Raw genomic sequence first — 15,474 nt, forward strand, 5'->3', positions numbered from 1 at the left:
TGTTAGCACACAGAAAGCAGGAACCAACCATGCTTTATTTGAGTCAACGTTCCCTTATTTGAAGTAATTGCCTGGCCATACTTAGTAATTATTTCTTGAATGAACAAAACGCATTCTGCAACACTAAGCAATCTCTAGACACTCCTAAAAGTGCATTGGTCATCCTGAACCTACTTCCAGAGTGTGTCTGAAACTAGAGGGAAAGATTATTTACTTGAGAGTCTAAATACCAAAAAAAAAAAAAAAAAAAAAAAAATCAAATAATGGAATTGTTTTTAAAAAGTCTTTTACATGAACATCTATTTTTAAAAGTCATTATTACAATAATAAATGGAAAACAGTCCTCTCTGGGTAGGACCCTGGAAGGGTTGCTGATGGAGCTGCCCATGAGCAGCTAGTGTTGTCACACAGCAGGAGGTATGGTACAGACTTGGTGGTTGGAGTAGGGTGGGTGGAGTAGGATGGACTGTAAAAGAAGACTGCTGGTAATGTGGTGACTCTGATAATGTTCTTTTGTTTTGTATTTCAATAGGTAAGAAGAGTTTAAAGGCACCAATTTACAACTATATATATAGACATTCTATATCCTACTCCTTAATCCTTGCAATAGAAGGAAACCTTAAGGAAGTGTGCATAGAACAAAGCTGGGACTAGACCATCTGTTTTCTATCACCTTGCGCCTTTGGAGAAAACTCCAGCAATATTGCTAATCCAAAACAGATCAGACCCTGGAAATCGCAGGGAACCTAACTGCTGCAATTCCTTGTCCATATTTCTGGGATGTTATTTTGAGCCATATCCATGAACTAGTCTCCCTCCTGTTGTTATCACTGCCATGAAAACCCTTCCTAGCACAATGGATGGCAGCAGACAGCTGCACTGGGCTTGGTCCTGCCAGAGATACTTCTCTTCACTTCTCCCTAGTTACATTCCTGTTCTTGCTTCCATATTACCCCTAAATGTAGCTGATGTCTATACTTGCCTGCCGAAGTAAATATTACTAGAATGTCCTTGCAGAAAGCACGCTGGCCTGGGAATCAAGAGACTTTGTCCAGTCTGCCATTAACCAGCTCTGTGATCCTGAGGAAATTACCTAACTTTAATGGGTCCCATTTTCTTCATCTACAAAATAATGTTCTCTCAACTAGAAAAAATGTATGAATTTACGTGTTTTTATGATGATAAGGAATAGTCTTAGTTACGGTTTTATAACTGAAGCGGGATATTTCCCTTACCCCTGTGTGGAACTTGTAAAGGGGGTGCCCCGTTTACTCAGCCCACAGCTCTCAACTCCTTGTGGGAGGGATCGTGGGAGTGAAAGAGGCAGGAACTGGAGCACACGATCACTGGAGTCAGCTGGCCACTCTGGTGCCAGCAGGTGTGAACTCTACTCACTCGGACCTGCTGCATTCCACCTCTCACGGGAGGGGACATGCAGGTGAGTGGGTGCAGGATCTGGGGCGAGTGCTTTTGGTGCCAGCAGGAACCAACTCCGTGCCAGCCCTGCAGCAGCATCTTTGTTAGTGGTGGGGTTGGGCGGGGACAGGGGTGGGGGTGGTGGTGCCTGCGACCCCTGAAGCCCCAGAGGGACTGTTACAGTGCTCCTTTAACTTTGCCATGTGTAAAGGGCTTACATGTTGACAGCTCAGTGGACCCTCTACCTTTTCAAATGAGGCGCTTCCTTCCACCAGCAAGGGCAAAGGGTCAGTGCAACAGCATTTTGCATCTGTACTCATGGTTACTGAGCTCTTGTCCAGCATCCAGGAGAAATGAGTGAATCCAGGTCTCATGAATGATTTGAAAGATGGTAAATGTGGGGGATTTTACTGGTGATGAAGGTAGCTCTTAGCAGGAAGGGAACTGAAAAGGGGACAAGGTGGGAAAGTAATTTTTCTCCTGAAGTCTGGCCAGAGATAGCTAGATTCTTCTCCAAAGTTACACCCTCAAACTGTCCCTCTGAAGTTAAGCTGCTTCTCTCTGTTGTCCAGCCATAGTCTCCAACGTCCAGTTGCTTCTCCTCTCTCTCTGTTGGCTGAGCCTGGGGTTTTCCTGCATATAGGACTGGGGGCGGGATGGGCCATGGGTGGTTTTGGAAAAGGCAACATTTGAGCAGGCAAACAGGGATGTAAGTTCTCACTTTGGGCCACGGTTTCAGGCTTTTTGGCCTGAGGGTGCAGCCCTCTATAGGAACCTGCCCTCTTCTGCCCAGAATTTCCCTTCCTCTTGCCCCTGTCATAACAAGTACAGTATATCAGTATGGTATTATGCCGATAAAGAATGTTCTTTCTTAGATCATTGGCACAGATTGTTCTTATATGAAGTCGGCTTTTTTTTTTTTTTTTTTTGTAAACAAATGGACTAGTACCCAGAATTCCCGAATCACTAAATACCAAGTCCATCACAATGGGAACATAAAACTGCAGTTACTCTAATCATTATCTTAAGCTGCAAAGGACAGTTTCTTTAGTATATGGGATTTGTTTTTCATGTTTCTCTTGATTTAAGAAAAATAGCTGCACAAATATGTAATGAAATTGACTGTTTCTAAACACTTTAATCAGAAACAGTGTTTTTTGTTTTTGTATTTGTTTTATAAATCTTTAATGTTTAAACCCAGGAAGTAAAAAGACAGAATCTCACTGGAAAATAATATGAGAGATGTGCATCAAAGAACACTTCTCCGCCTTCATCCCTGCCAAACTCCGTCAATCTTACTCATCCTTCTGATCCCTCCTGGCAAGTGTTGAAGTTCAACTCTCCACTTTTTAAAAATTTTCATGTGATGTGGACAACAAAGAAGTTACATGAACATCAGAAATATGATTTTATGCAACCAGAATCTTGATATGGAACCCAATGTTTATGAAAAGTGAATAGTAATATTCTCAATCGAAGGGACCAAGTGGCAGGGGTGTGGCCAAGCTGGACAGGGAGAGCTGTGTGTGAAAAACGAGATGTACTCTTTAGTAGCATAGTCATCTACTCTAGTGGTTTCCAAACACAGGGGTGAGCAACTCCATGGTGTATGCAGGTATGAGGAGAAAAGTCTAGAAACCACTAGAACTTCCACTTATATTTATTTTTACACAAAAATAAAGAGTAATGGAACTTCAATAATACTTATCATATGGATTTACAAGAAGATCTTCATTTGGTCAGTCTGATATCACACATAATGTTTACACTGGTCTGCTTAAGTGGACTTCTGGACCATATTAAGTATTTGAACTAAACTGACCCTCACAAAATGGACAAATGGCCATGTTGTAAAGAGACAGATTTTTAAAGAGAGCATCCATGATCCAAGTATCACAAATGGCAGAGCAGACATTTCTCCTACTCCTAGCATGAGTTCTTAAGAAGTAACGTATTTAATCTGTCCCTTCATTGAACAATTTGATATTTTAATAATAACTGAGAAAAACCACTGCTTCCCAAAAGAAACTCATGCTATGGAGAGAGCATTTTGAAAATGAAAGTTTAGAAATGTTTTAATCATTATGTGGTTTCTCACTGAAAATACGTGTTGCCATGTCTTCTTTTAAAATTCTTATATCTGTACACTTAACGCTGCTTACTCTTAACTTCTGCACAGCAAAAATATGGCTATTTCTGTTTTTTCTCTACACAGAATTTATCTGCCATTTTAAAATCCACACAACACTTTCCCACATTTTGTATTCCTGGTCTAAACAGCCTGATTCTTGCCATGTTTTCTAACCTGTTGTAAAAATCTCCCAACTGAAGAATTTATGTCAACTAATTCTTCTTATTATTTAGTAGACTAAATGATTGACATAAGAGATGACAAAAATTTGTCAGTCAAATTTCAATAAAAATGTTTACATAATTAGTAGATAGGTATGAGAAAACTGTATTATAAATCATTAATATCAGTTAATAGTATCTTTGCTCCATTTGGTGCTACAAATCTTTTGAAGCTATGATTTTCCTCTATGACAGAAACTAGAAAAAAGGCTTAACCACTCCATTGATTTACTTTATCACAAAGAATTCAAACAAGATTTAAATAAAAATAAAGCATAGTTAATAACATTGTTCTCTTTAAAGTTATTATTAATAATATGTTTAGGGAGAGTAGGGTGGTTGTATTTAAATTAATAAATTAGTTAATATTAAATGCCATTCATTTCATTTTTTAACTCATTCTTTTAAATGTGTGCTTTGTTTTCTGGGTTATTGTCTTTTTTTTTTTTTTTTTTTGAGATGGAGTCTCACTCTGTCCCCCAGGCTAGAGTGCAGTGGCGCCATCTTGGCTCACTGCAAGCTCCACCCCCCGGGTTCACGCCATTCTCCTGCCTCAGCCTCCCGAGTAGCTGGGACTACAGGCGCCCACCACCACGCCCAGCTAATGTTTTGTATTTTTAGTAGAGACGGGGTTTCACCATGTTAGCCAGGACGGTCTTGATCTCCTGACCTCATGATCTGCTCACCTTGGCCTCACAAAGTGTTGGGATTACAGGTGGGAGCCACCGTGCCTGGCCAGGTTATTGTCTATTTTGAGACAGGGTCTCCTCTGTTGCCCAGGCTGGAGTGCAGTGGTGCCATCACAGCTCACTGAAGCCTTGACCTCCCAGGCTCAAACTGTTCCCCCACCTCAGCCTCCCAGGTAGCTGGGACCACAAGCACACACCACCATGCCTGGCTATTTTAATTTTATATATATAGAGAGAGAGGTAGGGTCTCCCTATGTTGCCCAGCCTGATCTTGAACTCCTGGGCTCAGGCAGTGCTCCTGTCTTGGCAGCATAAAATGCCAGGAATACAGACATGAACCACCATGTTTGTACTTTGTAAATTACATAATATAGAGAAGTATATACTGTACTATTATATCATAATATATTAAATAATTTATAATGTATCAGTAAATATAGTTATAATGATTGGGGCCTATTTTTTAAACTGATAGATGTATTATTGAAAGAATTTAGAGACCGCAGTCCTTGATAACAAGAGTGGCATACCTGTTGTCACCTTTTTCCAGTAATTTGAAACTGGAGACTGCATTATATTACAGTCCAAGTCCTAAAATTGTATCATGGGTACCTTCTGTGATGAGTAAGTTTATCTATGTTAAGACCATTTTAAAAATGCAGGATTTTTATGATTTTTGAAATCTCCTCAGACATTAGTAGAAGTCCAGGCAACAATGGTTAATAAAGCCAGTTCCTTAGAGGTGCTCACAACAAATTTCCAAAATACTTCTTGCTCATGCATTAAGCTTGAGCAGTTGCAGGTGAGCAAATCCCAATCTAGGCTCCCAGACAAAATACTAAGGACAGCATCTATAAAATAAGGCAGATTCTAAAATTAATTAACTACTAGCAGAGAAGAGTCCTGTCTTTTGTAGCCTTCTGCAGTGCTTCCAACTCTCTTCCACCAAAATGATTTGTTTGAAAAGTCGCTGACACTCAACAAAGCCCACTGAGTGCAACAAGACCATCATATAAACCTGGGCAGGGCGGACCCCTAAGAGCTGCTTCCAGATCTGCCTCTACCACCTTGAATGCTACCAACTTTGCATTGTTGCCATTTTTTTTCCCTACACTTTTTGTGAAGCCAGAAGCACTTTTTTACTTGAGGAAAACCTAGCTCAAGAAAAGATATATCTCCCCCTTGAGCTCAGATGTTGCCTAGAGCTCCAAAGAGGGGAGTGTCTAATACCATTTTGAGTGTTTAACATGAGTGCATTTCTGAATAGTCTTTGATGGTTTGTGATTATGACAATAACTGCTGTAAGCCTTTTTTACAGATTCCCCATATGGCTGCTGAGCACTTTTTGTGTATTTTCTCTTTTAACTTTATTATCATACTATTATCATCCTCATCTTCATGAGGCCTAAAGAGGTTAAGAAATTGCTACAGTTACACAATTAGTAAGTGGAATATCCAGGATTGAAATCCAGGCTTGACTTGACAGCTGGATTCTCAGTAACAATGCTCTTCTGACTTTTCTAGAATGTGCTTTCCTGCTTGACTAATGATTTACATGATGAATGTTAGTTTAAGACCAGCTACACTTTTTTTCTGAATTATTTCTACATTCAAAATGATTTAGAAAATCTATAGATAATTTTGATGTTATTATCAACAAACTTTCCATAAAACAGGACAATTAAAAATAAATTTCTACTTAGAACATAGACGTTAATAATGTTGCAAAAGGAAGTCACGAATCTGAAAAGACTACATACCGTATGATTCCAATTACATGACCTTTTAGGAAAAGCAAAATTATGTAGACAGTAAAAAGATCAGTGGTTGTCAGGGCTTTGGGAGGAGTGAGGGATGAATACACGGATTTTTAAGACAGTGAAACTATTCTGTATAATACCACATGGTGAATACCTGTCATTATACATTTGTCAAAACCCATAGAATATATGACACAAAGAGTGAACTCATGTAAACTATGGACTTTGGTTGATTGAAAAAAAACAACAAAAAAAAGAAAGACAGTTGTGCTCCAAAAATACTTGAGAAAATGAGTAAACAAGTCACATACTAAAAGAAAATATACAAAACAAATGCATTTGACAAAGGATCCTACTCACACTACATGAAGAACTCCTATAACTCAATCATAAAACAAAAATACAATAGAAAGGGGAAAGGCCAATATGACCATATAGAAACATCTCCAGTCTGCAGCTCCCAGTGAGACCAATGTGGAAGGCAAGTGATTTCTCCATTTCCAATTGAGGTACATAGTTCATCTCAATGGAACTGGTTAGGCAGTAGGCGCAATCCATGGAGAGTGAGCAGAAGCAGGGTAGGGAGTTGCTTCATGTGGGAAGTGCATGGAGCCCAGGGACCATCTTCTCCCAGCCAAGGGAAGCGGTGAAGTACTGTGCTACCCACCAGGGGTATTATGCTTTTCCCACAGATTTTTGCAACCCAAGCATCAGGAAATTCCCTTGTGAACCTATACCACCATAGCCCCGAGTTTCAAGCACAAATCTTGGTGGCTGTTCTGGCAGGCACTGAGCTACAGGAGTTTTTTCATACTCCAGGGGCACCTGGAACTCCAGTGAGACGGGAGAACTGTCCACTCCCCTGGAAAGTGGGCTCAAACCAGGGAGCCAAACAGTCTCTCTCAGTAGGTCACACTCCCATGGAGACCAGCAAGCTAAGAAACACTGGCTTGAAATTCTCACTGCCAGCACAGCAGTCTGGAGTAGGTCTGGGATGATGGAGTTTGGTGCGGGCAGAGGCAGCCGCCATTACTGTGGCATTAGTTGGCAGTTTTCCCTTGACAGTGCTAAAGAGACTGAAAGATTTGGACTGGGTGGAATTCAATACAGCGCAGCAAAGCGGCTGTGGCCAGACTGCTTCTCTAGATTCTGCCTCACTGGGCAAGGACTCTCTGCAGGAAATCCAGCAGCTCCATCAGGGGCTTACAGTCAGGACTCTCATCTCCCTGGGACAGAGCACTTGCGGGGAGCAGCTGCGGTTGCAGTTTCAGTGGACATAATCTTTCCTGCCTGCTGGCTCTGTAGAGTGGCTGATCCTGACAAGGAGGATTCTCCCAGCACAGCACACCAGCTCTGCTAAGGGACAGATTGCCTCCTCAAGCGGGTTCCTAACACTGTGCCTATCAACTGGGAGAGACGTTCCAGCAGGGGCCAACCGACACCTCTTATAGGAGAGCTCTGCTGGCATCAGGCCAGTGTCCCTCTAAGATGAAGCTTCTGGAGGAAGGAGCAGGCAGCAATCTTTGCTGTTCTGCAGCCTCAAGTGGTGATACGAAGGTAAACAGGGTCTGGAGTGGACCCAGAAAACTGTAATCGACCTGCAGAAGAGGGACCTGACTATTAGAAGAAAAACTAACAAACGGAAAACAACAACAACAACATCAACAAAAAAGACCCCTGCCACTACAAAAACCCCATCCAAAGGCCAGCAGCCTCACAGATGAAAGGTAGATAAATCTATGAAGATGAGGAAAAACCAATGCAAAAACACTGAAAATCCCAAAAGCCAAAATGCCTCTTCTCTTCCAAATGATCTCAACAACTCTCCAGCAAGGGCTCAGAACTGGATGGAGGATGAGATGGACGAATTGACAGAAGTAGGCTTCAGAAGGTGGGTAATAACAAACTCCTCTGAACTAAAGGAGCATGTTCTAACCCAATGCAAGGAAGTTAAGAATCTTGATAAAAGGTTACAGGAGCTGCTAACCAGAATAACCAGTTTAGAGAGGAACGTAAATGACCTGATGGAGCTGAAGAACACAGCACAAGAACTTAGTGAAACATACACAAGTATCAATAGCCAAATTGACCAAGTGAAAAAAAGGATATTAGAGTTCATAAACCATCTTGCTGAAATAAGGCATGCAGACAAGATTAGAGAAAAATATAATGAAAAGGAAAGAACAAAACCTCTGAGAAATATGGAACTATGTAAAAAGATTAAACCTACAATTAATTGGAGTACCTTAAAGTGATGAGGAGAATAAAACCAAGTTGGAAAACACAGTTCAGGGTATTATCCAAGAGAACTTCCCCAACCTAGTGAGACAGTGCAATATTTAAATTCAGGAAAAACAGAGAGCACCACTAAGCTACTCCACAAAGAGATCCACCCCAAGACACATAATCATTAGATTCTCCAAGGTCAAAATGGAGGAAAAAATGTTACGGGCAGCCAGAGAGAAAGGCCAGGCCACCTAGAAAGGGAAGCCCATGAGACTAACAGCAGACCTCTCAGCAGAAACCCTGCAAGCCAGAAGAGAGTGGGGGCCAATATTCAACATTTTTAAATGAAAGAATTTTCAACCCAGAATTTCATATCCAGTCAAACTAAGCTTCATAAGCGAAGGAGAAATAAAATCCTTTCCAGACAAGCAAATGCTGAGGGATTTCATGACCACCAGGACTACCTTGCAAGAGCTCCTGAAGAAAGCACTAAATATGGAAAGGGAAAACTGGTACCAGCCACTATAAAAACACACCAAAATATAAAGACCAATGACCTGGGCGACAGAGCGAGACTCCGTCTAAAAAAAAAAAAAAAAAAAAAAAGAAATTTTATCAACTAGTGTGCAAAATAACCAGCTAGCATCATGATGACAAGATCAAATTCACACATAGCAATATTAACTTTAAGTGGAAATGGGCTAAATGCCCCAATTAAAAGAGACAGACTGGTAAATTGGATAAAGAATCAAGACCCATTCATGTGCTGTATTCAGGAGACCCATCTCACATGCAAAGACACACATAGATTCAAAATAAAGGGATGGAGGAAAATTTATCAAGCAAATGGAAAGAAAAAAAGAAAAAAAAAGCAGGGATTGCAGTCCTACTCTCTGACAAAATAGACTTTAAACTGACAAAGATTAAAAAAAAAAAAGACAAAGAAGGGCATTACATAATAGTAAAGGGATCAAAGCAACAAGAGGAGCTAACTATCCCTCAATACAGGAGAACCCAGATTTATAAAACAAGTTTTTAGAGACTTACAAAGAGACATAAACCCCCACACAACAATAGTGGGAGACTTAAACACCCCACTGTCGATATTAGATAGGTCAATGAGACAGAAAATTAACAGTGATATTCAGGACTTGAAATCAGTTCTGGACCAAGTGGACCTAATAGACATCTACAGAACTCTCCACCCCAAATCAACAGAATACACATTCTTCTCAGCGCCACATGGCGCTTATTCTAAAATCAACCACATAATTGGAAGTAAAACACTCCTCAGCAAATGCAAAATAACTGAAATCATAACAAACAGTCTCTCAGACCACAGTGCAATCAAATTAGGACTCAGGATTAAGAAACTCACTCAAAGCCACACAACTACATGGAAATTGAACAACCTGCTCCAACAGAATGACTCCTGGGTAAATAATGAAATTAAGGCAGAAATCAAGAAGTTCTTTGAAACTAATGAGAACAAAGAGACAACGTACCAGCATCTCTGGGACATGGCTAAAGCAGTGTTAAGAGGGAAATTTATAGCACTAAATGCTCACATCAGAAATCTAGAAAGATCTCAAACTAACATGCTAAGATTACAATTAAAAGAACTAGAGAAGCAAGAGCAAACAAATCCAAAAGCTAACAGAAGACAAGAAATAACTAAGATCAGAGCAGAACTGAAGGAGATAGAGACACAAGAAAACCCTTCAGAAAAAAATCAATGAATCCAGAATCTGGTTTTTTGAAAAAATTAACAAGATATACCACTAACTAGACTAATAAAGAAGAAAAGAGAGATGGATCAAATACACACAATAAAAATGATAAAGGGGATATTATCACTGACCCCACAGAAATACAAACGACCATCAGAGAATACTATAAACACCTCTATGCAAAGAAATTAGAAAATCTAGAAGAAATGGATAAATTCCTGGACACATATATCCTCTTAAGACTAAACCAGGAAGAAGTCGAATCCCTGAATAGATCAATAACAAATTCTGAAATTGAGGCAGTAATTAATAGCCTACCAGCCAAAAAAAGCTCATGACCAGATGGATTCATAGCTAAATTCTAATAGAGGTACAAAGAGGAGCTGGTACCATTTCTTCTGAAATTATTCCAAATAATTGAAAAGGAGGGACTACTCCCTAACTCATTTTATGAGGCCAGCATCATCCTGATATGAAAACCTGGCAGAGACATAGAAAGAAAGAAAACTTCAGGCCAATATCCCTGATCAACATTGATGCAAAAATCCTCAATAAAATACTGGCAAACCAAATCCAGCAGCACATCAAAAAGCGTATCTGCCACGATCAAGCTGACTTCATCCCTGGGATGCAAGACTGATTTAACATATGCAATCAATAAACATAATTCATCACATAAACAGAACCAATGACAAAAACCACATGATTATCTCAATATATGCAGAAAAGGCCTTTGATAAAATTCAACATCCTTTCATGCTAAAAACTCTCAATAAACTTGGTATTGATGAAACATATCTCAAAATAATAAGAGCTATTTATGACAAACCCATAACCAATGTCATACTGAATGGACAAAAGCTAGAAGCATTCCCTTTGAAAACGAGCACAAGACAAAGATGCCCTTCTCACCACTCCTATTCAAAATAGTATTGGACATCTGGTCAGGGCAATCCCAGGCAAGAGAAAGAAATAAAGGGTATTCAAATAGGAAGAGAGGAAGTCAAATTGTCTCTGTTTGCAGATGACATGATTCTGTATTTAGAAAATCCCATCGTCCCAGCTCAAAATCTTAACTGATAAGCAACTTCAGCAAAGTCTCAGGATAAAAACTCAATGTGCAAAAATCACAAGCATTCCTGTACATCAATAACAGACAAGCAGAGAGCCAAATTATGAATGAACTCCCATTCACAACTGCTACAAAGAGAATAAAATACCTAGGAATACGCTAACAAAGGATGTGAAGGACCCCTTCAAGGAGAACTAAAAACTACTGCTCAAGGAAATAAGAGAGGACAAAAACAAATGGAAAACCATTCCATTCTCATGGATAGGAAGAATCAATATCATAAAAATGGCCATACTTCCCAAAGTAATTTACAGATTCCATGCTATTTTCATCAAACTACCTTTGACATTCTTCACAAACCAAAAAAGAGCCTATATAGCCAAGACAATCTTAAGCAAAAGGAACAAAGCTGGAGGCATCATGCCACCAGACTTCAAACTATGCTACAAGGCTACAGTAACAAAAACAGTATGGTACTGGTACCAAAATAGACATATAGATCAATGGAACAGAACAGAGACCTCAGAAGTAACATTACACATCTGCAACCATGTGATCTTTGACAGACCTGACAAAAACAAGCAATGGGGAAAGGATTCCCTATTTAATAAATGGTACTGGAAAACTGGCTAGCCATATGAAGAAAACTGAAACTGGACCCTTTCCTTACACCTTATACAAAATTAACTCAAGATGAATTAAAGACTTAAATGTAAAACTCCAAACCATAAATACTCTAGAAGAAAACCTAGGCGATACCGTTCAGGATATAGGCATGGGCAAAGACTTCATGGCAAAAATGCCAAAAGCAATTGCAACAAAAGCCAAAATTTACAGACAAAAGGGATCCAATTCAACTAAAAAGGTTTTGCACAGCAAAAGAAACTGTTATCAAAGTGAACCTTCAAAATGGGAGAAAATTTTTGCAATCTACCCATCTGATGAAGGTCTAATATCCAGAATCTACAAGGAACCTGAACAAATTTATAAGATAAAAACAAACAAACAAAAACATTAAAAAGTGGGCAAAGGATATGAACAGACACTTCTTGAAAGAAGACATTTATGTGGTCAAAAAACATATGAAGAAAAGCTCAACATCATTGATCATTAGAGAAATGCAAATCAAAGTCATAATGAGACACCATCTCACGGCAGTCAGAATGATGATTTTTAAAAAGTCAAGCAATAATAGATTCTGGTGAGACTGTGGAGAAATAGGAACACTTTTATACTGTTGGTGGGGATGTAAATTAGTTCAACCATTGTGGAAGACAGTGTGGCAATTCCTCAAGGATCTAGAACCAGAAATACCATTTGACCCAGCAATTGCATTATTGGGTATATACCCAAGGAATTATAAATCATTCTACCATAAAGACACATGCACACATATGTTTATTACAGCACTATTTACAATAGCAAAGACATGGAAATAACCCAAATGCCCATCAATAATAGATGGGATAGGCTGGGCGTGGTGGCTTATGCCTGGAATCCCAGCACTTTCGGAGGCTGGGGTGGGTGGATCACCTGAGATCAGGAGTTCAAGACCAGCCTGACCAACATGGAGAAACCCCATCTCTATTAAAAATACAAAATTAGCTGGGCATGGTGGCACATACCTGTAATCCCAGCTATTCGGGAGGCTGAGGCAGGAGAATCACTCGAACCCAGAAGGTAAAGGTTGCGGTGAGCCGAGATCACATCCTTGCACTCCAGCCTGGGCAACACGAGTGAAACTCCATCTCAAAATTAATTAATTAATTAACTGATTAATTAATTAGACTGGATAAAGAAAATGTGGTACATATACACCATGGAACACTATGCAGCCATAAAAATGAATGAGATCATGTCCTTTGCAGGGACATGAATGAAACTGGAAGCCATCACCCTCAGCAAACTAACACAGTAACAGAAAACTGAACACCACATGTTCTTCCTCATAAGTGGGAGTTGAACAATGAGAGCACATGGATATAGGGAGGGGAATAACACACACTAGGGCCTGTTGGGGGGTTGGGGTCAAGGGGAGGGAGAGCATTAGGACAAATACCTAACTCATGAAGGGCTGAAAGCCTAGACGATGGGTTGATAAGTGCAGCAAATCACTAAGGCACATGTATAGCTGGGTAACAAAACTTCATGTATCACACGTGTATCCTGGAACTTAAAATTTAAAAAAGTAGAAAAAGGACAAACTATTTCAACAGATGATTCACAAAAGAACATATGCCAACGACCAATAGGCATATAAAAGAGTGTTCACATTATGAGTCATCCAGGAAAAACAAGTGCAAATCACCATGAACTACACTACACACCTACTAGAATGGGTAAAATGTAAAATATTGACATCATCAAATTTTGTAGCAACTGAAACTCTCATACATTACTAGTGGGTATATGAAACGTAACCATCATTTTAGGAAACTGGCAGTTTCTTTAAAAGTTTAACACACATTTCCCCTATGACCTAACAATTCCACTCCTAGAATTTATCGAAGAGAAAAGAAGAATTATGTGTACAAAAAGCCATATAAAAATGTTCATAGCAACTTTTTTTCATAATAGGCCCAAACTGAAAAAATCTCAGATGCTCATCAATAGGAGAATGGATAAGCAAACAAATATTCCTGTAATAGAATACTACTCATAAATAAAATGGATAAACTACTGATACCTGCAGCAACATAAATCATTCTCAAAAATGTTACGCTGAATGAAAGAAGATGCGAAAGACGACATATTATATAATTTAAAAGAATCTTTAGAATATGCAAAACTATCATATAGTGATAAACAGTAGGGTTAGTGGTTGTTTCTCAGAGGGGAATTGCCTGTGCAATGACACAGAATATATCTGGGGTTGATGGAAATGTTCTGTGTTTTGATAGGGTTGTGGTCTACACAAGTGTACACATTTATTGAAACTGATTGGATAGAACACTTAAGAACCAAATATTTCACTGTGTTGAAATTATACCTCAATAAATAAAAATGGAAGGATTTATTCTTTCAAGTATTCTGTGGCCAGATTATACTTGGGGGTAGTTATGGTGATAGTGTTGTGAGGGATGCCATGGAAATGGAGATAAGAATGTGACAGTCACTCTTTAGTGTGTCCTATTGCATTCATTTCTTTATAAAACTTTATGGGAACACTTTTTTCAATATAGAAAGCTGTACGTATTTAGTATATTCAACTGGGTGAGTTAGGGGGATAAGTATATACCCATGAAACCATCATGACTATTAAAGCCATAGACATATCCATCACCTCCCAGAGTTTCTCACCACCCCTTTTATTATTATTATTTGTATGTGTAGAGGGAGAGGGTGGGTAAGAACACTTAAGTTTCTACTCTTTTTGCAAATTTTAAGTGCAGTATTGTTAGCTATTCGCACTATGTTGTATAGTAGATCTCCGTGATTGTCTCCAGGGCCCTGGGAATTATAGACTGGGAACAGATATGGAGAGGCTCATCCCATGCCTGTAGGACATCAACAGATAACTTATGTGGTTTTCAATTTCATTTCCTGCCCTGATTTAATGCTGCCGATTTAAATTTCATAGTTTAACAAATAGCATGATAGGCTGACATTAACAGGAAGGCACAGGATTACAGGTATATTTTATTGTCATCTTTATGGTAATAAAAATAAATTAGAAGTAAATGGGCCAGGTGCGGTGGCTCATGACTGTAATCCCAGCACTTTGGGAGGCCGAGGCAGGTGGATCACAAGGTCAGGAGTTTGAGATCAGCCTGACCAACTTAGCGAAACCCTGTCTCCACTAAAAATACAAAAATTAGCCAGGCGTGGTGGTGCGCACCTGTAATCCCAGCTACTCAGGAGGCTGAGGCAGGAGAATCGCTTGAACCCGGGAGGCGGAGGTTGCAGTGAGTTGAGATCGCACCAGTGGACTCTAGCCTGGGTGACAGAGCGAGACTTTGTCTCAAAAAAAAAAAAAAAAAAAAAAGAAGAAAAAGAAAAAGAAAAAGAAAAGAAAAGAAAAAGAAAGAGAAGTAAATGAATACCTAAGTGAAGTTTGTAAGTACCAGCTTTTGAGGAATTAGTGGAAAAAGATAATTATATCATGAGATTACTTGGAAAGTAGTATATCTATGAGGTTATAGAAAGGTTAAGGAAAATGAAATAAGGAGAGTAGTATCATTAATTTATTTTTGAGACACAAGATTTGAGCTGTAAATAGAGACCAACTC

The sequence above is a fragment of the Macaca fascicularis genome, chromosome 6 (assembly GCF_037993035.2).
Source record: "Macaca fascicularis isolate 582-1 chromosome 6, T2T-MFA8v1.1".
Taxonomy (NCBI): Eukaryota; Metazoa; Chordata; class Mammalia; order Primates; family Cercopithecidae; genus Macaca; species Macaca fascicularis.